General features: G+C 39.5%; 1 pseudogene; it reads right to left on the reverse strand.

Annotated features, from left to right (window-relative positions):
* Positions 1 to 352: 352 nt before the first annotated feature.
* The window catches only part of LOC110143836 (spermidine synthase-like), a 52,329-nt pseudogene continuing 36,726 nt past the window's right edge, over positions 353 to 15,955 (reverse strand).

Below are 15,955 nucleotides of genomic sequence, written 5' to 3' on the forward strand. Positions count from 1 at the left end.
CTCTTGCATACTTAAAAATAGCCAGTATACAAATATCTTGTGTTGAGTTCCTAATATTTGCAAAGTACTTTGTTCTCATTGCTGTTCTAGATACACATGTTTGATCAGTGAGGGGTGACAGAAGGCGGAGGTGGTGCTGCAGGCATCTGGTATAAGCTTGGAAGCTGAATGCCACACAGAGAGAAAGACACTCCATCTAAGAGGGCAAGCCAGGCAGCATTCTGCAGCCTGTAATACTGGGTTGGGGAGCGAGCCAGCAGAAGTCTTGTCTAGGGCTGGCTGGGTCCAGGTACCCTGGAGGCTCACTGTTCACGGAGGTCATGGGCAGCTGTGGCAGCAGTGGCCCTTGGGCTCAGCACACATCATTCAGGGCCTTGCGGGCAAACTCAGGCAGGATGAAGGCTGCCCAGTGCACATCAGAATTGTAGTATTTCAGTTGCATCTGTTCCACCTGCTTCATGTGTCTGCTGCCTCAGGGGCTCCAAGAAGTTGGTGCTTGGATATTTGCCGCACAGCATAAAGCCAATTTAGGATCCCCTGGAGAAGTGCATAGCAATCCACTCCAATATTCTTGCCTGGAGAATCCCATGGACAGAGGAGCCTAGCAGGGTACAGTCCATAGGGTCACAAAGAGTCAGACACGACTGAAACTACTCAGCATGCACAGAGGAATGCACATGAAGCCAATTTGGCTGCTGGGGTAGGTGGGGATGGTGCACGAAGCATACCCCATGCCCAGAAAGAGTGATTTGCAGAACTACCAGCATCTCCTTGATGAGGTCCAGGTTCAGCCACTAACACTCACCCTGGCAGCAAAGGATGCCATCCTCTTTCAGGGATGAGCCGGTAATAGGACTTCTTCATGAGTTGGTAACAGGACTTCTTGAAGAGATTCTTAGCAGGGCCCAGCGGGTCTGAGGAGTCAGTGATAATGACATCTAAAGCATTCTGGTTATGCTACATGAAGCTCAAAACCATCACCCACAGATAGGGTGAGCTTTAAACTGGAGTAGCGAATGGTCGTGGGCTTCCCTGATAGCTCAGCAGGGAAAGAATCCACCTGCAATGCAGGAGACCCCAGTTTGATACCTGGGTTGGGAATATCCCCTGGAGAAGGGATAGGCTACCCACTCCAGTATTCTTGCCGGGAGAATCCCATGGACAGAGGAGCCTGGCGGGCTACATATCATAGGGTCACAAAGAGTCAGACACGACTGAGAGACTAAGCACAGTACAGCACAGTCAATGGCCATGCCCAGCAGGAACTTCTTAAGAGACTTGAATGACACTGCCCTCGGTCTCGCACTGGACCACTGACTCCACTTCCCGCTGGACACCACCATCCTCGCCCCTGAGGATCAGCACCTCACCTGGATTGACGTGGCTGCAGGGAGCTTCAGAGCTGCCTTTCATCACCTGGTAGGAGAACTCATTCCTCTCAGTGTACTGGATGACAGATGACACCATCCAATGTCATCACGGAGCACGTTTCCATAGCTCTTACTGAGGAACACAAGGATATCCTGGTACCAGGAGCGCTGATAGTGTAGCGGCTGCTCCACCTGCAGCTACAGGACCTGGCCGGGCTATAGGCTGCAAGTCTCCCGAACTAGCCTTCAGGAAGGGCTATGGGGCAGTCGGAGGTGGGACTCCATGGCTGGCGAGGAGGTCGGAGAAGGGGATATCAGGATTCCAGCTCCGCCTGCACCTCGCTCCTTCCCCACCAGCATCCTAACACCGCCCATGTTCTAACAGCTCCCGCACCCTAACCCCAGGGGTGGGGCGGGAATGCTAGTCAGGGGAGAAATCCAAAGCCTCTTTGCAGACTAGTTTGGTATTTTTCTTTCTCCTAGGTGTTTATTCTAGATATTTTTTCTCCTAGATGTCAATCCTATAGGAAATCAGTCCTGAGTATTCATTGGAAGCTGAAACTGAAGCTGAAACTCCAGTACTTGGGCCACCTGATGCGAAGAACTGAGTCCTTGGGAAAGACCCTGATGCTGGGAAGGATTGAAGGCAGGAGAAGAGGGGGACAACAGAGGATGAAATGGTTGGATGCCATCACTGACTCGATGGACATGATCCTGAGCAAGTCCTGGGAGTTGGTGATGGACAGGGAAGCCTGGCATGCTGCAGTCCATGGGGTCGCAGAGTTAGACATGACTGAGCAACTGAACTGAACTGAACAGAGACGTTTATTATCATTAACATTCTCCCCCACCGTCTCCAGATCACTGTCTCACTTCTATATGACATAATCCCATCCTAACACTTCTGGAAATATCCACTAGAGAGCACAAGAGGTGCTGTGTCCACTTATCCAGCAAACACTTTTAATACAAAATTATGAAAATGGTATTTCATTAACAGAAAATATACCTGTCTTGAAGAGTTCTGACAAAACATGGCCTACCTGAGGAGGAAATGGCAACCCACTCCAGTATCTTGCCTGCGTTGCTCAGTTGTGGATGTATCTGGTGGTGAAAGTAAAGTCTAGTGTTGTAAAGAACAATATTGCGTTGGAACCTGGAATGTTATGTCCATGAATCAATGTAAATTTGACGTGGTCAGGCAGGAGATGGCAAGAGTGAACATCAACATTTTAGGAATCAGTGAACTAAAATGTATGGGAATGGGCAAATTTAATTCAGATGACCTTTGTATCTACTACTGTGGGCAAGAATCCCGTAGGAGAAATGCAGTAGCCCTCATAGTCAACAAAAGAGACCAAAATACAGTACTTGGGTTCAGCCTCAAAAATGACAGAATGATCTCGGTTCTTTCCAAGGCAAACCATTCAACATCACAGTAATCCAAGTCTATGCCAAAACCACTGAAACTGAGGAGGCTGAAATTAACTGGTTTTATGAAGACCTACTTTATCTTCTAGTGTGCATGCTTAGTCACTCATTTGTATCCGACTCTGTGTGACCCCATGGACTGTAGCCTGCCAGGCTCCTCTGTCCATGGGATTCTCCAGGCAAGAATACTTGAGTGGGTTGCCATTTCCCCCTCCAGAGGATCTTCCCAATTCAGGGATCGAATGAGTGTCTCTTCCATCTCCTGTACTGGCAAGTGGATTCTTTACCACTGAACCACCTGGGAAGCCCACAGCATCTTCTAGAACTAACACCAAAAAAAAAAAAAAAAAGATGTCCTTTTTATCATAGGGGATTGGAATGCAAAAATAGAAAGTCAAGAGATATGCAGAATAACAAGCAAGTTTGGCCTTGGAGTACAAAATGAAGCAGGCTAACAGAATTTTGTCAAGAGAACAGGCTGATCATAGCAAATATCCTTTCCTAACAACCCAAGAGACAGCTGTACACATGGACATTACTAGACAGTTAATAGTGAAATCAGATTATGTTCTTTGCAGTCAAAGATGGAGAAGCTGTATACAATTAGAGAAACAAGACCTAGAGCAGACTGGCTCAGATCATGAGCTCCTTATCATAAATTTCAGGTTTATGTAAATCCATGGCTAATTCATTTCAATGTATGACAAAAACCACTGCAATGTTGTAAAGTAATTAGCCTCCAACTAATAAAAATAAATGGAAAAAAATAAATAAAAATAAATTGAAGAAGGTAGGGGAAAACACTAGTCCATTCAGGTATGATCTAAATCAAATCCTTATGATTATAAAGCTGCAGTGATGAATAGATTCAAGGGATTAGATCTGGTAGACAAAGTGCCCGAAGAACTATGGACAGAGCTGCATAGCACTGTACAAGAGGCAGTGACCAAAACCTTCCTAAAGAAAAAGAAATACTAGAAGGCAAAGTGGTTGTCTGAGGAGGCTTTACAAATAGCTGAGGAAGAAAAAAAAAGAAAAAGGTAAGGGAGAAAGGGAAAGATATCCCCAACTGAATGCAAAGTTCCAGAGAATAGCAAAGAGAGACAAGAAGGTCTTTTTAAATGAACAATGCAAAGAAATAGAGGAAAACAATAGAATGGGAAAGACTAGAAATCTCTTCAAGAAAATTGAAGATATTAAATGAACATTTCATGCAAAGATGGGCACAATAAAGGACAAAAATGGTAAGGACCTAACAGAAGCAGAAGATATTAAGAAGTGGCAAAAATACACAGAAGAACTATACAAAAAAGATCTTAATGACCCAGATAACCACGATGGTGTTGATCACTCACCTAGAGCCAGACATCCTAGAATGTGAAGTCAAGTGGGCCTTAGGAAGCATCACTGCAAACAAAGCTAGTGGAGGCAATGGAATTCCAGCTGATCTATTTAAAATCCTAAAAGATGTTGGTGTGAAAGTGCTTCACTTAATATGCCAGAAAATTTGGAAATGTCAGCAGTGGCCATAGGACTGGCAAAGGTCAGTTTTCATTCCAATCCCAAAGAAGGGCAATCCCAAAGATCAAACTACTTTACAATTGTGCTCATTTCACACACTAGCAAGGTGATGCTCAAGACCCTTCAGGTTAGGCTTCAATAGTATGTGAACCAAGAACTTCCAGATATACAAATTGGAATTAGAAAAGGCAGAGGAACCAGAGATCAAATTGCCAACATCTGTTGGATCTTGGAAAAAACAAGAGAATTCCAGAAAAACATCCACTTCTGCTTCATTGACTACACTAAACCCTTTGACTGTGTGGATCACAACAAACTGGAAAATTCTTAAAGAGGCAGGAATACCAGACCCTTATCTGTCTCTTGAGAAACCTGTCTGCAGATCAAGAAGCAACAGTTAGAACCAGAAATGGAACAATAGACTGGTTCAAAATTTGGAAAGGAATACAACAAGGCTGTATGTTGTCACCCTGTTTATTTAATATCTATGCAGAGTACATCATGCAAAATGCCAGGCTGGATGAATCCAAAGCTGGAATCAAGATTGCTGGGAGAAATGTCAACAACATCAGATATGCAGAAGATTCCACTCTAATGGCAGAAAATGAAGAGGGACTAAGATCCTTCTTGATGAGTGTGAAAGAGGAGAGTGAAAAAGCTGGCTTAAAAATTCAGCATTCAGAAAACCAAGATCATGGCAGCCAGTCCCATCATTTCATGGCAAGTAGAAGGGGAAAAAATAGAAGTACTGACAGATTTTATTTTCTTGGGCTTCAAAATCACTGCAGACAGTGACTACAGCCATGAAGTTAAAAGACGCTTGCTCCTTGGAAGGAAAGTTATGATAAACCAAGACAGCATATTAAAAGCAGTGACGTCACTTTGATGTCAAAGGTTCATATAGTCAAAACCATAGTTTTTCCAGTAGTCATGTACAGATGTGAGAGTTGGACCATAAAGAAAGCTGAGACCTGAATAATTGAGGCTTTCAAATTGCAGTGTTGGAGAAGACCCTTGAGAGTCCCTTGGATAGCAAGGAGATCAAACCAGTCAATCCTAAAGGAAATCAACCCTGAATATTCATTGGAAAGACTGATCCTGATGCTGAACTCCAATACTTTGTTCAGCTGATGCGAAGAGACTCTAGTGCTGAGAAAGATTGTAGCCAAAAGGATAAGGGAGAGGCAGGGAATGAAATGGTTAGATGGCATCACCAACTCAATGGACATGAATTTGAGCAAACTCCGGGAGACAGTGGAGGACAGAGAAGCCTAGCGTGCTGCAGTCCATAAGGTTTCAAGAGTCAGATACAACTTAACGACTGAACAACAACAGAATAAAATTACAGTCTTAACTAAGAAGATGAAAAGCCTTATGAACTTCATTCACCACTGCATATCTTGACCAACTCATAGTCAGTGTTGTGAAGACCAAGACAATGTCATGAAGACCGAAATGAAGACCATTTTGACCTGGACAGAGTACTTTGCCAAGGATGCGGGACTCCCTGTGTTAAAACAGGGAAAGTAGTTGCAAACCAGTGGGTTTGACCAAGTGAAGACCAATTGAATGTAGTGGAAACTGCTACTGTCAAGAAAACCAAAGCATCTTACCTCTTTTCTGCTGGAATATACCTTTCTCATTAAACTTTAAATCATTAATGATTTCTTCTCTTACTACATAATATTGCTTCCTACCTGGTGCTACTATCTCCTCAAAGCCAAAATTTTGTGAACTCTAGTTTTCTTGTTATTTTTGTAGCTGTATTGACCAAAAGCTATTAATTTCTTTTTAAATGGTCATCTTCAAGACTCTCTCTGAACTATTTTATTTAATGATTCTTTTACAATGTAATCAATAGATAGGTATTCCATGATAATTTCTGGCATCATGGTACCATAATTCCATTTCCCTCTTCTTCATCTCAACAATGAAAGTAGCTGGAATTTTGCTGACTATCTCATAACAGTTGCACACCAATTACATTTATCTTACTGTGACAACAATTGATATTATTGCCCTTTCTTGATTAGAAAATGGAGGCTAAGTGGAATCAGTGACTGGTATAGGTTTTAGAGGGCTTAGTTTGTGGCTCAGTTGATAAAGAATTTGCCTGCAATACGTGAGACTGCCTGTAAACAAAAGACCCTAGTTTGATCCCTGGGTCAGGAAGATTCACTGGATAAGGAAATGGCAACCCATTCCAGTATTCTTGCCTGGAGAATCCCATAGACAGAGGATCCTGGCAGGCTACAGTATATGGGGTCACAAGAGTCAGACATGACTTAACAAACAAACCAAGCCATAGGTTGTAGAACTAGTCACAGGAAAAGCCGACTGCCTGCCATGGCCTTCTTTCCATATTAATAATGACTCTCCATTTTCTAGCCTATCTGTCAAATATACCTAACATCTATAAGCACAAAAGAAATGTGACCTAAAATTTGTAGATTAAAAGATCTACTGGAAAACATTTTCTCAGCCCTGTCTTGTGCATAGCTTTGATAGTTTCTTGGTTGACTTTTCTAATTACTCTCATGAGATCATAAAATCCAACTTTCTGACAGAATGCTATTGAGTTGCTTTCCTTTATTTTCACCTTGGATGTGTCATTTGTGTTTTAAATGTTCATGGTAAGCATTACTCAGAATGTATATTCTCATAATATTTTTTAAAAAAGCAAACATTGTCAGGGCCTGAAAAATGAGGTGGGGAGAAACAGCAGTCCTGAATTTTTTTTTACTCAAAGCACCCATGATCATAGATTGAATTTCAGACCACCAAACCAAACAATTTTTCTTCAAAATTGAAGTTAAAATCCTCTTTATTTTTTCCTCTATTTGCCATTCAAGGAAAAAAATATGTGCTAGTAATCCATAATTCACTTTATTGGAAGAAATTTCTTGGGAATTATATTCTAGAAATGACTAGTTGGGCAATTTTAGAATCTATAATAAAGTCATTTCAAAGGAATTTTCCAAATAAAACTTTCTCACTTTGAAGAATGGCATTGCTTTAGTCCAATTCACACAATGAAAAGAAAATAAAAGCCTAAAGTTAATTCTGTAAGAATATAGGAATACATGCAAGCTTTGATATAAACTAATGGCATGGAATCAAGACACAAACTTGAACAGTTTATTGAGCAAAATGTCTGCAAAGTTAAAATATTCACAGAGGCAGTAGCTACAAATATGAAGAAAAATATCAGAACAAAAATCACTGAAAGACAGACTTATAGTTCAGCTTTAACTGCCTACAGGGAAGTTTTTATTTGAATTCAGTTCATCCTAGAAGATTCCAAACTGGGAGTTCACTGAACCCTAACTTACAAAGAGAACTGACAGCCAGTCAGGTATATTTCACTCCAGTCAGTTAGAGCTGATGTTGCCTTCATGAATTTATGCTCCTCCTGGGGATGTGTATATCTGTCTGTCTGTACAGCTCACCCCAACTGTAGGGAAATGAGTATAAACAATATAGATGTCCAAACTACAGGTATAATGCATGAGTTATTAACAACTTTAACTCCTCATAAGTGTCTGGCTTAGATTTACACTATCCAACGGTTGTTGTAAGAAACATGCATGTCCCTAACAATTCTCATAACATGCCTCCTTATTTAACATTGTTGCTTTAAGATTTACAAGCCATATATTGATCAAACCAGTATCCTATTAAACTATAACTTTAAAAGTACAACAAAATGCATGGCTGATTGGCAAGATGAAAGGTCTTGTAGGGGCAGGAATTTTTTTCCATTTTGTGTGAAAGTCCTATGCATGTGCAGAGTGCAGCGGCCAATGTTTCTGGATCATCATTGTCCAACTGATCCTACCTATATGTATGTTATCTACAATAATCTTCAGACTTGCAATGTAAATAAAGAAAATATAGTATGGCTTGTAGGTACATGGGAGAAAATTCTATCACGTTTCTGCAATATATATTCCATACAAGAACAGTATGTTATTATATCTCAGACTCATTAATTGGTGTTTAGAAAAACTTATTAATTTTTACCTGTGTGCTATGCTTAGTTGCTCAGTTGTGTCTTGACTCTTTGCAACCCCATGCACTATAGCCCGCCAGGCTCCTCTGTCCTTGGGGATTCTCCAGGCAATAATATTGGAGTGAGCTGCCATGCTCTCCTCCAGGGGATCTTCCCAACTCAGGGATCAAGCTCAGTTTTCACGTATGTCTTTCTTCTATATTTAGTGTGTGTGAGTGATGGTGCAAACTTTGAACTCAGTAAAATATTTTATCAGTTATACTCATCATTTTATTCCCTACTATATGTAGTATTTTTTTTAAAGCTGCTGTTGTTCAGTTGCTAAGTCATGTACCAATCTCTGTGACCCTATGAACTGCAGCATGCCAGGCTTCTCTGTCCTTCACTCTCTCCTGGAGTTTGCTCAAACTCACGTCCATTGAGTCAGTCGTGCCATCCAACCATCTCATCCCATGAACAGTATGAGAATGCCATGAACAGTATGAAAAGGCAAAAAAGCTGTTGCTTAACTTTTTCCTGTATCTATCAAAAAGAATGTTGATCATATTTAGGTTTTTAATATTTCATATCTACTTGCTACAATTGTATCTTAGCCTGTATCGCTGTTTCATTTCTATTTTGTTTATTATATTTTGTTCATAGCTACTAGAAGATTGTATACATTAGATAATGTGATCTAATCAACTTTCCATTTGATAACATATGTCTGTAAATGTGATTTAATTACTTTTCCATATGATACATTAGGCCAATTGTCTGACAGGACCACACAATATTCCTAGCTAAATATATGTATTTTATTTATTTATTTTAAATTGGAAGATAATTGCTTTGCAATGTTGTGTTGGTTTCTGCTGTACAATAACATGTATCTACTATGAGTATAATTATATCCTCTCCCTCAGGGCTTCTCTGGTGACTCAGCAGTAAAGAATCGATCTCTGGGTCAGGAAGATCCCATGGAGGAGGGCATGGCAACCCACTCTAGTGTTCTTGCCTGGAGAATTCCATGGACAGAGGAGTCTGGCGGGCTACAGTCTATGGGGTTGCAAAAAGTCTGACACAACTGAAGCAACTTAGTGTGTATGTACACATGCATTCCCTCCCTCTTAAGCCTCCCTTCCACCTCCCTGTCCCACCCCACTAGGTTGTCACAGAGCACCGAATTGAGTTCCCTGTGCTGTACAAATGTATCCCAGTATTCTTAGCTAAATATATTTTAATTACATTTTAATTCACACTTAAAATATACATATAGTATAATTAAACATAGGGTATAATTTGGAGTATACTTCTATGAGTTTTGAAAATGCATACAGATATGTAACCATCATCATAATCAAGATACAGAACAGTTCCAGCACTCTCCAAAATTACGTTATGATGATCTTTGAAGTCAGTTTCTCCCTCCAACCACTGATCTGTATGCTACTTCTATAACATTGCCTTTTCCAAAATATCACACATGTCATCATATAATATAAAACCTTCTCAGTCTGGCAGCTTTCATTTTGCATAATGAAACACGCACATCATGTGTGTGTGCTGTTTGATATATTAATAAGTTTTTTCCTTCATTTTAGCTGAGTAATATTCCAGTTTATCCAGTGACTAGTTGAAGGACATTGAGCTGTTTCCAGTTTTTTATGATTATATAAAGCTGTTGAAATGTGTGTACACATTTAGAGGTAAATATAAGTTCACATCCTTTGTGTGTGTGTGAACTCTCTTGTGTCCGACTCTTTGCAACCCTATGGACTATAGCCCACCAGGCTACTCTGTGCATGGAATTCTCCAGGCAAGAATACTGGAGTGGGTTGCCATTCCCTTCTCCAGGGGATCTTCCTGACCCAGAGATCTAACCTGCATCTCCTGCATTGCAGGCGGATTCCTTATCACTGCTCCACCTGGGATGGCATTACATCCTTTAAGTAAATACAATTACTGTCACATTTGGTAAGTGCATGATCAACATCATAATAAACTGCCCAGCAGTTTTCCAAAGTGTCTGTACCAGTGTGCACTCCAACCAGCAGTATAGAAGGGTTCCAACTGCTCTACATCCTCTTTAGTACTTGATATGGTCTACTTTTTTTAAATGTTAGCCATCATGATAGATGTGTTAGGGAACCATTGACCAAAATTATGCACGTTGCCCAGGCACGATAATAACTGCTTGCTTGAGTTTGCTCACAACAGTAAGTCCTGATAAGGAACACGGAACTGACAAGCTACCATCAGCCAGAAGAATTCAGAAGAGGCCAAAAGGAGGGAAGATACATCAGCCATTAATAACCTGTCCTGCGAGCCTCCCAGAAACCCTCATGCTAGAATCCAACTTGGCTGAGAGATGCAAACAACAACAGGAAAGACCCTGAGTCACACCAAATAGGGGCACAAGCATATTAGTCAGAGACAACCTAGAAACTAAGCCCATTACCCTAAAACTCAAGAGACCTCCTGGCGTCCTTTACCCTGATGCTCTCAGCCCAGGTGCCTCTTCCCAATAAAATTTTGCTTTGTCAGTACATGTGTCTCCTTGAACAATTCATTTCTGAGTGTTAGACAAGAGCCCGCTCTCACCTGGCAGGGGGCTCCTCTGGTAACAGACGTAGTAGTATCTCACTGTAAATTTTAAAATCGCTTATTTGAGATATAATTGATATAAAATAAACTAGTTACCACAAAATTAAAAAGTACAACAAAACATAGCTTTTTCATTTATAAACCAATGAGTACCATTTGTATGGACAGTGCTTAGTAAACTGAATAAGATAAATAGGTGTTTAAAGATCTACCTTTACACCTCTGATGTACTTTGTGATCAGTTTAGGAGGGAATGCTATCACAATCACTTGTGAGATAGTGTCATCTAGTCATTAAAGGCATCAGGTGCTAACTTTCCTAGAAAAAAATGGCCTTATTAAAATAGACTGAGGAGCTATATTGTATCATGAACTTGGAATGGCCCATTCTACATTTAATTTAACATATCTAAAAATATCATAGAGCTGAAAGGATATTCAAATGAAATAAATACTTACTTTCCATTTGATTATTAAAGTAATCTATCACTTTGAAATCATGATGCAGTGTTTCCTATCGAAACAAGGTTTCTGCTGTACTTCAAAGATTACAGGTGAGAGTAAAATATCCTTCATGTTTCACATATATTCCTATCATCCACTAGGAACCTATTTTTATAGGTTTATTTATATCTTTGGGGTAAAAGAGAGCAAAGTTATATTATTGAAGTTGTAAAATTGAAAGAAAAGATTTGATGATTTTAGCATAGTATTGAGAACTACTTATTGGTTTTTTGAAAAATTATTTTTATAAGTCTTCAACTGTTAATAATGCATACTGAACTATTTATGGATGAAATATGATGAATTTGTTTTAATATGAAGTGAAGTGAAGTGAAGTCACTCAGTTGTATCCAACTCTTTGCGACCCCATGGACTGCCATAGGGTCCTCTGCCAGGGGTAGCCTGCCACGCTCCTCTGTCCATGGGATTTTCCAGGCAAGAATACTGGAGTGGGTTGCCATTTCCTTCTCCTCTATATTCCAGGCTAAAAAAAATGGGTGGGATAGATGAAACAAGATTGGAAAGATGTTAATCATTGTGTAAATTGGGTGATCAATTCTAAAGGAAATCAACCCTGAATATTCATCGTAAAGACTGATGCCACAGCTGAAGCTCCAATACTTTGGTCACCTGATGCCAAGAGCCAACTCATTGGAAAAGACCCTGGTGCTGAGAAAGATTGAAGACAGGAGGAGAAGGGGCTGACAGAGGACGAGATGGTTGGATGACACCACCGAGTCAATGGACATGAGTTTGAGCAAACTCGGGGAGATAGTGAAGGACAGGGAAACTTGGCACGCTGCAGCCCATGGGCCTGCCAAGAGTCAGACACAACTAAGTGACTGAACAACAAGTCATTGTGAAAACTGGGTGACAGTTACATGGAATTGAGTATATTATTCTACTTTTGTGTGTATGTGGAAATTTCTGAAATAAAATTTTAAAATTCTTCTTATCATAATTAACCCTACCTTCATGAGAGTTTAGGAAACATGGTTCAGTGATGTACATGAACTTTATGTAAAAACACCATTTTTACACCAATTTCTAAATCCAAGCATGAAAAAAAATGACCTTTAAATGACATTCTACCACAAATATAGAACTGCTCCTAATTAGTGCAAAATCAGCAAGAATATGTGAGAGTGATTCTTTACATGATTTAACCAATGCTTTTATGTCTCAAAAATAGTGGGAGACTCAAAGGATCAAATATAGGTACAGGTTCACTGATATGAATCAATCATCTATTTAGTTAGAAACATACTAGAGGCTGTAAAACATACAATATAATAGACAAGACATTGCCCCGCATTTGTCAAAAAGTTTTCATATCAGCAGAGAAGACAACATTAGCACACATTAAACAGCAGAGAGTTGAAAGCTGAACTGCAGGGTCCAAGTAGTAATTATAAAGGAAATTATCAAAAGGAGAGCTTTGTGAAGGTCCCACATAAGAGATCAGAATTGAAATGGTCATTTTAAAATGGATAATGTTTGGGGAACCAGGAAAAAATATTCTGTTGCATGTAGGGAGTTTAACACAAGCAAAAATATTAAAAAAAATAGCACAGTATGTAGATATTAAAGAAAACATGAAAGCTACAGCAAGGAGCAGATGTGAAGGAATAATAACAATGACAACAGAAATAATAATAATAATAACAGACTCTGTGCAAGGCATTATTCTCAGTGTTTTACATATATTTACCCCTATGAGTATATATTATTAATAATAGCCCAGTTTTGCAAATGAAGAAACTGAGGCACAGAGAGATTAAGTAATGTGCCCGAGGTCATAGAGTTTATAAAGTGACAGACCAAGGTTTTGAACCCATTCTAGTTTCAGGATACATGTGTTGACTCCCTTGCCACACTGCCCAGTGGGAAATAGGGCTAGATAGTTTGGGATCAGATAATGACACCAACGATATAGGTTGGGCTTCCCAGGTGGCACTAGTGGTAAAGAAGCCACCTGCCAATGCAGGAGACATAAGAGACTTGGGTTTGATCCCGGGTAAGAAAGATCCCCTGGAGGAGGGCATGGCTACCCACTCCAGTAATCTTACCTGGAGAATCCCATGGACAGAGGAGCCTGGTGGGCTACAGTCCACAGGGTCACAAAGAATTGAACGTGACTGAAGCGACTTAGCACGCACACAATGCTGACTTCTCTTCCATCCTCACTTCAAATAGCCACAACTTTTACGGACTGTCCAAAACTGTTCGGCCTAGAAGTTGAGAGCTAATTTTGATCTCTCAAGTCAAAGAATCAGAAAACTGTGCCACTAAATTTAAGGAACTTGGCTGAAAGCAAGTAATGTGTTGGATCAAAGAACTAAAAATCCAAAGACTCTTGGTCTGAACACCAGACTTCACATACAAATGTACACTTCTTCTCTCAGAACTATAATTCCATAGGCTGAAACTGGAAGTATGTGTAACTGGATCCCAGCCATCTGTCTCACATCTAATGATACAGTTCAATAAGTATTACATAATAATTTACAGCCTGTTGTGGTTTTTTTAGCATGTCAAGCAAATAAAATAAATAGGGCAAATATTTCTCATAATTTTTTTCATTATTGTTCAGCTTGAGATACAAACCCCACCATTTAATTAACACTTGGAATAGATTCTGGGACCCAGAATAAAGGTATAAAATCTAAGATTATGTTTATTGATAGTCTCCTCTCCTCATACTTTTCCTGTTACCTCTGACCTTGTCACCTGATGCATTCTCACACCTGTTGACTGAATTGATTATTTTCACTCCTCTATTATCTTTGAGAAATATTACATTATCTTCCCAAATCCCTCCCCCCACCCTAACTCTTTAAGTCCAGAATTAACTCTTGTGGAATGGAAAGCTTTTGCATTGTCATATAGGAACGACTTTCCTGAACTTAGGTCACCAACCTTCTCGGTTGGCCAGAGACTTTCCTGGTTTGGGCACTGGAAGTCCAACATTCAAGAAAAAGCCCTCAGTCCCAGGCAAGGCAGGACAGCTGGTCACCCTAGTGCCTGGCACACCATCTAAAAATGTTGGAGAAAAACTGATGTGCCTGTCTCAATAAAGCTATTTGTGTATCTACACATTGTTTAATGAAACAAACTGAACATGTGCAGGTGAGAAAAAAATAGAATAAAAAGTGAAATGCTTCCTCAGCCTTCTGGAGAGACATGTAATCCTAGCATGAGAACTCCTGCCACTTGGAAGAGAAGTGAACCTGATATGGTCTGTTGATAATCAGCTACAAGAAGGGTAAAAACACTTCCTAGTAACTTCTCAAGTTGCAGTAACACTAACTATCATGCCATGCTGGGGAAGTAGGATATCAATTTACCTGAAAATTGAACTAGCTCTTAATTAAAACCAATTAATTTGTTAATTGTTAACTAATTGTTGTGTTCGTCCAACACAGAATTTCTTTACTGCAGTGCACTGGCCCTGACCCAGCTTTCAGAAATGATAACAGTTTAGCAATATTTTCTTTTATTGAAGTTGAAAACCCAGTATTAGTGTTCAAGCAAAATAACTGACATTTATTATTAAGATATTCTCTGAGAAAGTCACAATTTTACTGAAAGTGAGGCAAAGAAAAAGGGAGCTGGTATTTGAGAAAATATCTTCCCCTCAAATCCTTACTAAGAGTGTGGGCATGATTTCTCAGCTCACACTCTAATCTCAAAAATACTTGAGAAAGGATCTGCAAGTCAGTGTTCTCCCTCAGAAAACTTTAAGGGACCATTTTTCCCTCTCATAGACACTATGTTTGTGGGACAGCCAGGGATGAAATGAATTTTATGTTAAAAACATGCAAAGATATTTTGAAGACACTTCTCTTTTCTTCAAAGAGAAGTTGTTTGGAGGGCCTGATGATAAACAGCAAATGTATTTTAAAATTGCATTTCATTTGCAAAATGTGATAGGTAATTAATCATTAATTCTCTAAGAAGCACCCCCTCCAACTTGAATAAATCTAATGAAAATGAAAATCATGCCAATCATAACTGGATTTTACATTGGAATTAATAATTTATTTTATTTGCTCACTATAATACAGGGAAGATGACAAGAAAAGTTAGTATATTTATAAAAAAAAACCAAGCAGAGGTAGTACATTTTATCATTAGAGAACTTTCCTATAGAGCAAAAAACATTTGAGATTAAAAATTTAAATTATGCATCACACTTTTGTAAATGCAGAGCAGAAGTTAAAGACAGAAAAACTGGTTACTTTCAGATTTATATGTCAAAATAGAAAGTTGATGTGTAATATTGTTGGGGTTTTTGTGAGAAGGCCTTAAGCTTAGCAGGCTGAGGTGGTGAATAATTTTCTTAAGGAAACATAGAAAATCAGCTTCTATACATCCCTTGGCAAAATTTCACTACAGATATAATGGGAATAGCAGTTCAAAACAAAACCAAACAACCAACCAGAAAAGCTAGGAAACAGACAAGAACAGGGGTGAGGGCAGGAGGATGGTTACTTTATTTCTGATGTTTTGTTATTTTCATATATTTAACA

This window comes from Odocoileus virginianus, chromosome X (genome assembly GCF_023699985.2).
Source record: "Odocoileus virginianus isolate 20LAN1187 ecotype Illinois chromosome X, Ovbor_1.2, whole genome shotgun sequence".
Classification (NCBI taxonomy): domain Eukaryota; kingdom Metazoa; phylum Chordata; class Mammalia; order Artiodactyla; family Cervidae; genus Odocoileus; species Odocoileus virginianus.